General features: G+C 49.4%; 1 long non-coding RNA gene across 1 annotated transcript in view; it reads left to right on the plus strand.

Annotated features, from left to right (window-relative positions):
• Positions 1-12,851, plus strand: part of LOC311519871 — a 26,436-nt gene extending 13,585 nt beyond the window's left edge. Inside the window, exons 2-3 of the long non-coding RNA XR_014711404.1 lie at positions 10,427-10,535; positions 11,999-12,851. This is a non-coding gene — a long non-coding RNA (uncharacterized lncRNA). The remainder of the gene's footprint in view (positions 1-10,426; positions 10,536-11,998) is intronic.
• Positions 12,852-13,197: the final 346 nt, after the last annotated feature.

A 13,197-nucleotide genomic window follows, 5' to 3' on the forward strand; every position in this document is an offset into this window, starting at 1 on the left:
CCAGTGCACGGGTCTGGGGGATTAATTATTAATTGCACCACGGCAGCACCGCCAATTGCTACTGCCAGCCGCCCACAATCAGGGGTTCTGCTCGGGGCCCCGGCGTGCCCTGAGAATTGCCACGGTCCTTGAACAAAGAGGCTGGGCTGGGGTGCGCAACGGGTTGGGGCCTAGTGGCTCAGGGCCTGGAGACTCCCAGGGACAACGCTGCGATCCACAAAGGGCCAGGCTCGCCTTGTCCCTCTGGGCCGGTGGCTGTTCCACGGAGATAAACACACAGCGTCGCTGGGCTGGGGGAGATGCTGCAGCCTCCCACCCCTGGTCCTGGTTCCCCCCCCCGCCCCAGCCGCTCTCTCACTGGTGAGCCACCATGGAGCAGCTTCACCAGGAGAGACTGCGAGATTCCCCGCATCGGAATAGCTCCGTGGTTGGGGCACTGTCCGGAGAGGCGGGGGACCCCTGTTCAAAGCCTTTCTCCCCAGCTGGCAGAGAGAGGGAGAGTTGAACCTGGGTCTCCTGCATCCCAGGTGAGTGCTCTAACCGCTGGGCTGAACAAGGTGGGCACCGCCCCCATCTCCTCCTCTGGCTGGCTGGCTGGGGCTGGATGCCTCTGAGCACGGATCAGGTCTGCGTGTGACTGACCTGGGCACCCGAATGCCTGTCTCTCTCCAATTCATAGGTCGCTCTTGGGCTCCCGGGGGAGATAGGGGGCCCACCCAGTGCCTGGTGGGAGGCAGCAGTGCGCATGCCTGAAGTCAGAAACAGGTGGGGTGGGAACGCCGAAAACCTAGACACAGAGTGAATTTAGGCACCCACAGGGTTTGGGAAGAGAGTTTTGTGGATCACAGGGGAGCCAAAACTGGGACTTAGTCACCTAAACCCTGGCCTGAGGCACCCAAGTACCTTTGTGGATCCCACCCCGTCTCTAGCCCTGTGGGTTGTGGACAAAAGTTTTACAACGTGAGCCCTAAAGTCTCGGAACAGGAGGCAAATAAAAAGGCCTGTCATGGTGTGGGACTCACCCCTGCAGCGCCTCCTGCTGGTTGTCTAGGGAATTAGCTCTTTTCAGCCAGGAGCGCCCTCTGCCAGTCGATGTCTCGCCTGCCGCTGGCCCCATGCCCCTTCCAGACCCCAGTGTGCTTCCAGATTAGGGTTCTGCCCCCTGGCAGTACCCCCTCAGTCTGGGTCTCCCCTCCCCAGGGTAACCCCCAACCCTCCCTTGCCTCAGTGGCTACTGTCAGTCATCGTCTAGCCCACACCCCCTGGGGCAGACTTCAGTCTGTGCCACTCATCATCAGCAAGTCGGGGGGGGGGGGGTCGAACCAGCTGCCTCTGTCTAGGTCTGGGCTGCTCCTCTGCAGCCTTAGTTCCCTTTCGTGGGCCTGGGGCTCTGCTCAGCTGGAGCTCCCCAGCTCCCTCTACCCTTCCCCAACACTGCTGTACCCTAGGTACCCTCCTTAGCTTCCCAAACAGCCAGGTCCTCCTCTCTCCATGTAGCTAGACAGCATCTCTCTCCTTTTGGCCCACTGCCCCCTTATAAGGGCCACCTGGGCCCTAATTACACAGGCTACAGCTGTAGCTGTTTTCCCAAACAGCCCAGCTTTTTCCCTCTCAGCCCTCTCCCAGGGCTGTTGTAAGCCCTCCAAGGCATGGTGGGGGGGCACCCCGCCACAAGGCCCAAAGTGTATTATTTTTAATATTTCATGATTTTTGAGCACTTCGGGTTAGCAGTACTGCAGCTCCACTCTCTAGCTGATCAGGGCCCCCTTGTGCTGGGCTCTGTACATACACCTCGTGAGAGACAGCCCAGGTCCTGAAGAATTTACAGTCTAACTGATTATTATTTCTAGCTACAAAGTGCTACCTCCATCCCTGATTGCAAAGCCCATAGTTACCAGGCTCTGATGTATGTGGTTGACCCTCTGAAGTGCTGTCAGCTTGGCTGCTAAGAGTATGTGAAGAAACAGGATCAAAACCAGGAGGTTTTAAATGAATAGTAAAATGTTTGGTTAACTGGTCATTCCCTCCTTACCCCACTGATCTGCCCTCTGCTGTTCTGGCTGAGAATGGGAGCAAGGTAGCTGATGTAAATGATCTTCTCTTACTATTTCTGGGGTCAGGCAGAAGCAGGAAGTACCTGAAATCCTACAGAGACTGGATTACAGCCTATTTAACCAGCTGGTCATCTGTCTGTTGCCTCAATTTCCCTCTTAGGTTCCCCATAGATGCCTGCGGACTCTGTTTGCTACTGCAATATATGTAATAGTAAAGGTAGTTTGTGCCCCCAAATGAGGTTTGTGTCTGTAAAGTTATAATCCATCTTTACTTGTTACAATCCAGATGTAAAGTTAACTGGGTTTTGCTATTTAAAAAAGGGCTTTTTCTCAAAGCCCAGGATTAATAGAAATGCTGCCCTTTCTCTCAAAGTCCTTGAGAATAAGTGTTTTGTTTGGATTGACACATTCCCCCTAAAGTGTTTGCAACCCAAAGAGCTATTTATAGCTATTTCTATGCTAGTTATCACTGCCATATCTGAACTCCTCGCAAATATTAATGCCTTTATTTCCCCACCACCCCTGTGAAGTAGAGAACTAGCATTATCTCCATTTTACAGAAGCTCACACTCAGAAAGATCAAGTGACCTTTCCCAGGGCCACCTAAGGAGTCCATGGCAAAGCCAGAGAAAACATTTTTTCTGGTTCCCAGTTTTGTTTCTGAACTATCAGATTAACCTTGGGCTGACCCAGGAACAGTGAAGCTGATCCAAAACTGACAGGAAACAACAGTGAAACTAACTGGAGTTTCTCTTCATCGCCCCAAGCTGAAAGGATTTTACAAGAAACAAACAGCACAAAAGCAGGTGCTGTTATTAATTTCTTTAATGCTTTTAATTGCAGTGCCAATTTTGCAGAGCACAAATTCCAGAAGTAGTCACACAGCCCTTGCAGTTTATAACCTAAACGATGCTTAAAGGCATATTTAATTTTTTAAAAATACAATTTTATTTTAGTAAAATAAATAATAACACAGGTAAGGCCATTTAATTTATAAAATACCAATTTTAGCCTGAAAATTCACCTTTAAGTAGGGTTGCCAACTATCCTGGTTTCACCGAGAGTCTCCCAGAATCAGGCTCTATCTCCCGGAGGCTACTGAAGCCAAACCAGTAGATTTTAGGCTGCTAAAAGTCCAGCAGCTCAGTGAAGTTAAGACAGGCTCCCTGCTTGCCCCGGCCCCACACTGTTCCCTGAAGTGCCACCCGGCTGGAGGCCACACCCCTCACCCAGTCCCACAACCCAGAGCTGGCACCTATGCCCTCAGCCCCAGCCCTGAGTCCACACCCCAGCGCCCTGCCCCAGGCTGGTGAAAGTGAATGAGGGTGGGGGAGAACGAGCGACAGAGGGAGGGGGGATGGAGTGAGTAGGGCGGGGCCTCAGAGAAGTGGCGGGGCAGGGGCAGGTCTCAAGAACGGGGCAGGGCATGGGTGTTTGGGTTTGTGTGATTAGACATTTGGCAACCCTACCTCAAAGCCCCAATGCGCCAATCACTGATGTGCTTAATTTTACTTACACAAGGAACCCCAGTGACTCACATGAGTAAATTTAATCCCTAAGTCTTTGCAGAATCAGGGTTTGTATATGCAAAAACACAGCACACCAGGCGGGTGCTAACATACTTTGACGCTTTCCCAGAGAACCTGGCTGTTACCTTGCTATTAAATAAAGTATCTGGAAATCTTTCTGAGCACCACTAGAGGGTAATACAAGATCCCCCAATTTCCTCCCGCGGGGAAAGGAAGAATTCTGCTGGAATCTGCTGCTGCTTGGTAATACACAGCCAGGTTTTTGCTTTGCAAAGGCCTGAGGCAGAGAGTGAAAACCCTGGCTGGCTTTTGCGGACCTCAGGAAGATGGAAATTTCACACCAAATAGCAAGCAACTGATGCCCAGCTGCCACAGGTTGCAAATGGGACAGTCAGGCTGCCCCAGCAGAGAGAGAGAGGCCCTGATCCTGCCTCTGGCGAGCTGACTGGGACCTACAGGCCAGTCAGCCTCACCTCAGTCCCTGGAAAAATCATGGAGCAGGTCCTCAAAGAATCAATCCTGAAGCACTTGCATGAGAGGAAAGTGATCAGGAACAGCCAGCATGGATTCACCAAGGGAAGGTCATGCCTGACTAATCTAATCGCCTTCTATGATGAGATTACTGGTTCTGTGGATGAAGGGAAAGCAGTGGATGTATTGTTTCTTGATGTTAGCAAAGCTTTTGACACGGTCTCCCACAGTATTCTTGTCAGCAAGTTAAGGAAGTATGGGCTGGATGAATGCACTATAAGGTGGGTAGAAAGCTGGCTAGATTGTCGGGCTCAACAGGTAGTGATCAATGGCTCCATGTCTAGTTGGCAGCCGGTATCAAGTGGAGTACCCCAAGGGTCGGTCCTGGGACCGGTTTTGTTCAATATCTTCATAAATGATCTGGAGGATGGTGTGGATTGCACTCTCAGCAAATTTGCGGATGATACTAAACTGGGAGGAGTGGTAGATACGCTGGAGGGGAGGGATAGGATACAGAAGGACCTAGACCAATTGGAAGATTGGGCCAAAAGGAATCTGATGAGGTTCAATAAGGATAAGTGCAGGGTCCTGCACTTAGGACGGAAGAACCCAATGCACAGCTACAGACTAGGGACCGAATGGCTAGGCAGCAGTTCTGCGGAAAAGGACCTAGGGGTGACAGTGGACGAGAAGCTGGATATGAGTCAGCAGTGTGCCCTTGTTGCCAAGAAGGCCAATGGCATTTTGGGATGTATAAGTAGGGGCATAGCGAGCAGATCGAGGGACGTGATCGTTCCCCTCTATTCGACATTGGTGAGGCCTCATCTGGAGTACTGTGTCCAGTTTTGGGTCCCACACTACAAGAAGGATGTGGATAAATTGGAGAGAGTCCAGCGAAGGGCAACAAAAATGATTAGGGGACTGGAACACATGAGTTATGAGGAGAGGCTGAGGGAGCTGGGATTGTTTAGCCTGCAGAAGAGAAGAATGAGGGGGGATTTGATAGCTGCTTTCAACTACCTGAAAGGGGGTTCCAAAGAGGATGGCTCTAGACTGTTCTCAATGGTAGCAGATGACAGAACGAGGAGTAATGGTCTCAAGTTGCAGTGGGGGAGGTTTAGATTGGATATTAGGAAAAACTTTTTCACTAAGAGGGTGGTGAAACACTGGAATGCATTACCTAGGGAGGTGGTAGAATCTCCGTCCTTAGAGGTTTTTAAGGTCAGGCTTGACAAAGCCCTGGCTGGGATGATTTAACTGGGAATTGGTCCTGCTTTGAGCAGGGGGTTGGACTAGATGACCTTCAGGGGTCCCTTCCAACCCTGATATTCTATGATTCTATGACTGCTGTGCCTAGGGCAAGACCCATTGACTTCACTAGGCCAGCATGCTACATGTTGCAGGACTGGGGCAGTAGCTGGGATAGATATGCGGGGTGTCATGTGGATATCAAGGTAGCAAGTGACTAAACTGCCAGGGGAGCAATGGATCGGAGTGAATCCCCTTAGACTGCTCTGCTCCTTGAGCACAGGGAATGGGGTCAGCAGCTGATATGAATGCTCCCCAGCTTCCTCTCTGTGTGCTAGGGTTTATCTGAGGCTGCAGCCTTTCTGATTTACGGCTGCTTCATTCCTATCCACCTCCTTGGGCAGCTTAACGCCCTGCAGTATCATGATAGGGCAGCAGGGATAGGGACCCCAGCACAAAGGTCAGGCAGGTCTTGTATGTGTCCTGTTTTCACAGGCCAGATCCCCATTGGAGGTGTTATAGAGAATCCCGGCCTGCTCAGAGCTAGCGTGAAACCAGCTGCAGGGCTGGGGTCCCCGTGCAGGCTCAAAGCTCAACCTGCATCCAAGGCAGGCCCTCCACTCCCCACTCCTTTTGGCTGCAGGGCTAGGGGGGAGGAGTCCAGCTCTCAGCCTAATTCCCCCCTCCCGCCCCATTACAGCAGTGGGACCAAACCGGGATGCAGTTCACAGCCTATTCGCACCCCAACCCCAGCAGCGTCTCTAACTAAGGTATTTACATGCCCCCTTACTCTTGTTAGCAACACCCTATCAGGTAGGGCTGGGGTGTTATCCCCACTGTATGCTGGGGTGTACTGATGCCCAGGTCCTCCAAGGCAGGCAGGCACCTAAATACCCTGCAGGAACTGGGCCTGAGTTACTCACCCAGGGTCGCAGAGGAAGCCTGTAGTGGTGCAGAGAATTGAACCCAAGTCGCCCCAGTCCCAGGCTGCCACCCGAACCCCTGGGCCAGCCTCGCTCTGCTTCACACCCTAAGAATTGTAAGCCAGGCTCTACGCTTGTCCCTGGCTCCCGGTCCTGCGCTCAGACCCCTCTTCACACTGCAATGAAAGGTTGTTAGCGTGACCCTTATCAGCGTAGTTAATTCCCTGATCCACTTTCCACCCAGTCTTGCTTCCTCCCCTATGGGCTGCATCTGTGCTGCCGCACCCCACACCCCAGTTAGTAAGTGACACCTCTCCCCTGAGCTGTGAAAAACATCACACACGCGCCCCCCCGCCCTGCCCAGGAAACTAAACAACAGGCCCCCGGATCCAGCTCCTGTTGGACTCAGTGGAAACCCATTGAGTTCAATGGGCAATGGATCAAGCCTCTAATGCTGGCAAGGTGACACTTCATACTAGAGATGCCTTCAGAAGCGTCTGTAAGCCATTTAGGATTTGCATTTCTATCTGGCTTGGTCTGACCCTATAGCATGCTCTGTAGATGCTATTTTTGCTGTTGGATTTAGCCCCATCGTAGATTTCATATTGTTGTAAGAGCAGGAGTTAAAATGTTCACCCACGGATGTGAGCAAGTGTTGAAGACTCCCGAGCACCATCGTGTTCGTGGGGCCTGGCAGAATGTATGCTACCTAGGAACACCGGACGCAGGACAGGAAGGAACCTCCCAGGTCTTTGAGTCCAGCTCTTGCCATCGCAGGCAACCCCCTCCCGTTCCGAAGCTTATCATGCTCCATCTTCAGACTAGTTAGGTTGTTTGCCTATTGGGTTAGAAACCTTCTTCTCGTTCCCAGTCTAAACGTATGCCCGGCCAGTTTATCCTCACTGGTTCTTGGGCCAACATTGTTCTTTAGCTTCAGGAGTGCTTCGCCCTCTCTGGTGTTTACTCCCCCAGCCCCATGTCTTTACAGATCCCTGCTCACCCTGCCTTTTTGCCAGACTAAACAAACCAAGCTCCTCTAGTCTCCTCTCGTAAAATCCGCTCTCCATTCCCCTGATCATCCTGCTAGCTCTTCTCTGCCCCGATCCACTTGAAATAGTTCTATAATACCGAAGGGTGATTATTTGTTACTCTGCTCATCATCTGGAATAAATAAATCATTTTTGGCATGAGTTTAAGTGGTTTTGATCTAGTCAAATTTCACAAACAGCAGGCATGCTGTTAGTGTCTCTACTTCACCATACCCTTGTTCCCGCATTTGGAAAATAAAGGGGGATAATGAATGCTTTGAGACCCACAAATGAAAAGTTCTGTGTATGATCATTCTTGATGTGTGGTGGGGTGTTAAAAACTGGGTTAAAATGGAAGACTGTCACTATGCATTTCGGAGGGATTTCCTGGTCCAGCTTGTTCCAGGCTAAGGGGCTCTATAGAGAAGTGTGGGATCTGGGCCTAGCAGCAGTCAGTTCTGCAGACAGGCAGGCAGCCACCAGTAAGGTGGGGCAACTTGTGCCTCGCTGTTTAGAGAGCAGCCTGGTTTTTCTCCCTCTGTTTTTGGTTCTGGTGTGTTATTGTTCTGAATTCTAAAGAATAAAGTCCTGTTATGTTGCAACCTTCCAGCGAGAATACTGATGGTTTTAGCTAAATTCTCTGCTTTTATGTCTTAAACATAACAATGTAGGGCCTGGCAACACATACTAGGACACAGGAGACCTGAGTTCTAGTCCCAACTCTGCCACTGACCTGCTTGAACAGATCACTCAGTGCCTCAGTTTCCCCATCTGTAAAATAGGCATAATGACATCGCCCGTCCCTTTGTGAAGTGCTTGGAGAACTTTGGGCAGAGAGAGTAAGAGTAAAATTTCAAAAGTGATGAAGGAGCCTAGTTTATATTTTCAAAGCGATTCAGCCATGAGACTGCGGCTTCTAGGGCCCAGATCCTCGGTGGTATGTAGGTGCCTAACTACCTTTGTGGATCTGGGCCCTAAGTGTCTACCTCACCTCTGAAAATGAGCCTTAGGCTCCTAGTCACTCAGGCCTGGTCTACACTGAAAACTTAGGTTGACGTAGCTCCAGCACTCAGGAGCATGTAAAATCCATATGGCAATTTAGCTACGCTGCACTAACACCCAGGGCAGAGGCAGCTAGGTTGAGGGAAGAATTCTTCTGTCCATCTAGCTGCCATTGGCTGGGGAGGTGGAGTTTCCGTCAATCTCTGTAATCTGCATCTACACTGCTGGGTTATAGCCGCATAGCATGATACCCCAGCAATGTAGATAAGCTCTCAGATACTTTTGAAAACTTTACCCTAAGGGACGTACCCAAGGTCACACATGGAAAGTCTATCTGAGCTAGGGATTATTGCAGTATAGTCACCAGAGTGCTCCGGGACTCCTTAATCCGGGTCAGGGTTTAGGGATGTTTTCAGCTGATGGCAATCAGCCTGTCTCCACTGAAGTCAGTGCTGGGAATCTGACCCCCCAGGTGCAGGGGCCCCTGGCAGCGCAGCCTGCGTTTGTCCATCTGGGAGCAACCGCGTCTGTCTGTGTCCTGCAGCCTCACGATAGAATCCCCCGTTTATACTCAGCCCAGCCCAGCCCAGGCCTGTCTCTCCTCTACCAAGCCAGACGCTATAGTCTCAAAAGGGCTACAATAGAGCAGTATTCGTAGCTGGCGAGGACAAGCCTTCCCTGCAGCAAGCGGCTCCTTAGGCTGCACAGACCCAAATTTCAAACACAAATGTTCCAGTCTACCCTTCAACATCTGCCTGGCCAGACCCTCCCAGCCATCTGACCCACACTTGCCTTTGTCTCCTGGACAACTCCCCACACTCTGCCAAAGCTCTCCCAACCCCAGAGGCACCACGGCACCAACGGGAAGCAATGTGCCCATCTGCCCTCCTTGAGGAATCACTGTCAGGCGGGAAAAGCAGCTGGGGGGGCCGCCCTGAGAATGAGCCGGGTGCTCAGGAGAGAGTGGAGACGCCAGGGAAAGAGAGGCTGTTGCTTTATCGCTAGGGAATGAAGATGGGAACTCCTTGCTTTATAAGCAGCATAGAGCACGACAGCACCCATAACAGAAGCCACCTGCATTCACATCTCATAGGCAGCAAACTAACCTCCCATCCTTCTGTTCAAAGTGACTTACAAGGGGAAATCAACTGGAGCTTCTGCCCTATTTTGCTTCCTTAGGATGGCTAAAGGAAGCCTGGAAAGTTTGGGTTTTTTTTCATTTTTTCCTATTCGTTTTTTTACTTTAAAAATATCAGGAATAATAAGCCTTGTCTTCCAGTTTATGTTGTTAGTGAATTGTTTAGATGACTCAGAAATATGGCTTGGGACCTTTCTTCGCCTTTAATACAAGTGATATGAGTGCTTAATTTTTAACAAAGAGAGCTTTTCTCCCAGCTGTTTGTTATACATTTGTGTTAGTCTGACCCAAGTAAATAGATTCTAGTAAAAACCCCTCCCACGCTCAATTAACCAGACTTCACTTCCTTGTTGTGTCTGAGCTCATAAACCTGTTGGTTCTCCAGTCATCCATCCAGGGGTACAGAAAGCATGAAATTTGAATTTAAAAAATGAGCAGAAAAACAGTGTTTCTTTCCTTCCTAATACATAATAAAGAAGCAAAAAAGGGTACACACCCCCCGCTCCCCAATTTCTCTCCTGCTAAACTCTGCTTTTTGGCCTTAAAGTCTGCACTCCCAGCTTCTGCCTCACACAAGAGTTTTACAGAAACACTAGAAGGCTTCCAGTCTCAGAATGGAAAACAGACTAAGGGCTTGTCTACACAGAAAAGTTGCTTTGGTTTAGTTAAATTGGTGCAAATCCCTGTGTGCGTGCTCTTATTTTGCTTTGTGTTAGTTCATTTCGGTCTAGTTTAAACCTGTTCCCACTCTATTTAACATAACCTGAAGTAACCCATGTTTAAACTGAAATAGGCATGTCCACACAGCCTTTTGCCCTGGTATAACTAAGTAGGTTTAAAATCATGCCTTCAGTTAAACAGGCAGCTCTGCCAACAGCAAGCTCTAAAGTGGCTAGTAAGGTTTTAAACCACCCCCTCTGGAAGATGGGGCTAAGACCTGCTTTCCTGGCTTTGGCAGATGCTGGCAAATATCTCCTGTCATAAGGATTCCAAAAGCAATTTGAAGTAAGTCAGTACCATCTTTGTTTTACAGATGGGGAAACTGAGGCAGAGAGAGGGGACGTGACTTATCCATGGCCAAACAGTGAGTCAGCGGCAGCATCCTGATTCCTACTCAGAGCACTAAACCTCCTGGAGGACAGGTATGGATGGTGCATACAAGGCAAAGGAAAGGTGGGGCACTTAACACAGCCTAATCTGACCCCAGCAGTCAGGAACTAACTCTTGGAGGTCTGAGTTTACAAGGCAGCCTTCGTAGGGGACAGGCCCTTTTATTAGGCAGGAAGAAGGGGAAAAAACCCATTATCGTTAGATCATGCTGCAACATTACAGCGTTAGATCACAGCTGACAGACAGCAAGGGGCTTTTGGTAGCTGAATTAAACATGAAACCTAAGCTGTGCCCCTGCCAGGGTTATGGGACACATGCATGGAAATTGGGACTGACTGGGAAAAACCACCCGTCTTCTAAAAACAAAGCCATTCCAGCTTGGGCTGGGACAATGAAGCAGGGTCAGGCTTAGTGAGCGCTCAGTAGGGGAGCTGCCAAGGAAAAACAAGGTGGTACAGGAACCAGTAGATAAGTGGCACCCTTTCCTCTGTCCGTGCTCTGTCATGGTGGTTGGGGATGCTGAGTCAGTGCTCGGTCATGGTGCCAGCTGGTGCTGTAGGTTGCTAGGGGAGCTGGGAACTGGAGATCTGGATTAGAGCTGGGTAAACACTATGAATAAATTAATCTGGAGAATTGGTTTGAATTTTTAAAACAAACCTGCTCTGCCTCTGTCCGTGTCTCTTTCATGCTCACTTCCCGCAATTATGCTAGAGAGTGAGATTGTCGGTGGGAACAATCCTTTGCCAAGGCAGCAAACTTTTAAGTCACTGAATGCAGCAGGATATTGGCAGGAACCTCTGGGATCGGCGGGGATCCTACAATCCACTGTGAACGTTACCCAGAATGCACAGTCTAGAGAAGAAAAAAGAAAAGGAGGACTTGTGGCACCTTAGAGACTAACCAATTTATTTGAGCGTAAGCTTCCGTGAGCTACAGCTCATCATCCGATGAAGTGAGCTGTAGCTCAAGGAAGCTGATGCTCAAATAAATTGGTTACTCTCTAATGTGCCACAAGTCCTCCTTTTCTTTTTGCGAATACAGACTAACACGGCTGCTACTCTGAAACCAGTCTAGAGAAGCAGCGCTTAGTCTCCCGGGATACATACCCGGAGTGAAATGCATTTCTCTCACTGCCGCGCTGCACTGGCTGGACACCATGCTTCCGAATGATGGCTTTTAAACCAGTGCATGCACAGCAGTGTGGGCTCACCCAGTTGGTGTCATTACATCCATTTAATTACAATAGTAGAAACTATCCCATAGATTCATAAATTCCAAGGCTAGATAGGACCATTGTCATCATCTAGTCTGACCCCCTGTGCAACACAAACCATAGGACTTCTCCAGAATAATCCCTGGAGTAGATCATTCAGAAGAACATCCAGTCTTGATTTAAAAATGGTCAGTGATGGAGAATCCACCAGGACCCTTGGGAAATTGTTCCAACGGCTAATTACTCTGCTAAAAATTGATACCTTATTTACAACTTTTGCAGGTAGATTTGGCCTTACACTCATCCAGTAAGAGAACAGAAATGATAGTGTGTGAGCTGAAAGAAAAGGAGGACTTGTGGCAAAACAGCTTGAATTCTGAATCCCAAATGCTTACGGTGAACAAGGCACCGACCAAGAATCGTACATGACAATTATTCCACAAATAATTTCCAGTTGCAATTGCAACTACACTTGCATTGATCCTGATCTATTCATGGACAATTGGCTCACAGAAAAAGAGGCAAAGGGATTGTGCCTGTCCATCTTGAGTTCTTGACTGTTTGTTGTACTTGAAGATCTTTTAACACTTTTTGCAAGGATTGGGTGTATACTGGCTGAATTCCTGGCTGGGTATCTACACTCCATCTCCATAAATTCCTCCTGTAGGTACAGCTGGCTGTGGTGTTCTGCAACTTCCTGCCCTAAACTAACTTTTATTACCATTGTGTTGTTGATGGCTGTTAAATGGCACTGAGTTCCGCCCTGGAGATGGTTGCATTTCAGTGCTAGGTAAGGTGATCCCTCTGTGTGTGTGTATTAAATGGCAGAGATAAAGCTAAGGAAAAACACCCTGAGGTAAGTAAATCCAAGTTAACCACTTTGAGCCAGCTGGTGTTTGTCTTCTGACAGCTCTTGGAGGAAGCCCCAAGAGACTGGAGAGACGCCACCATCCATTTAACCTCTAGTCCAATCTTGCTAAGGGTAACATCTGCCTCTTGGTGAAACAAGCCTTCTCAGGGGACCTGCATATTCTGGTCCATTCCACATTCTCTGATGATGAGGCTGTGGCGACGCTGTGGTGATGGGCACAGTATCAGCATAGATTAGATTAGTGTAGACAGACCCTCCTCACAATCAGCCCATAGTTTGGCAGGCTGTGATACTCCAGTGCTCAGTAAACTTTATCTTCCCTTTTCCTGGGTGTTTTTCTTTTTCTTTTTTTTTTTTTGGAGAAAACGGGCACTAGAAATTAAAAATGGTTCCCGATTTTCTCATGGGCCTTTTTCAGTCCCTTACTCCCTCTGGGAGTCTGTCGTCCAGCAGCACCAGGATGACAATCGTAATCTCTCTTTCCTCCCCGCTCCCCTTGTCTGTTTAGGCCCCAATCCTGCAATAAGCTGCCTGCAGGCACAGGGGTTGTCCATGCACATCCCCCTGCAGGATTGGCGCAGGGACCGTCTCTCACCCTGACCTTGGCTGG

Source organism: Lepidochelys olivacea (genome assembly GCF_965140295.1).
Source record: "Lepidochelys olivacea isolate rLepOli2 genome assembly, chromosome: 4".
NCBI lineage: Eukaryota > Metazoa > Chordata > Testudines > Cheloniidae > Lepidochelys > Lepidochelys olivacea.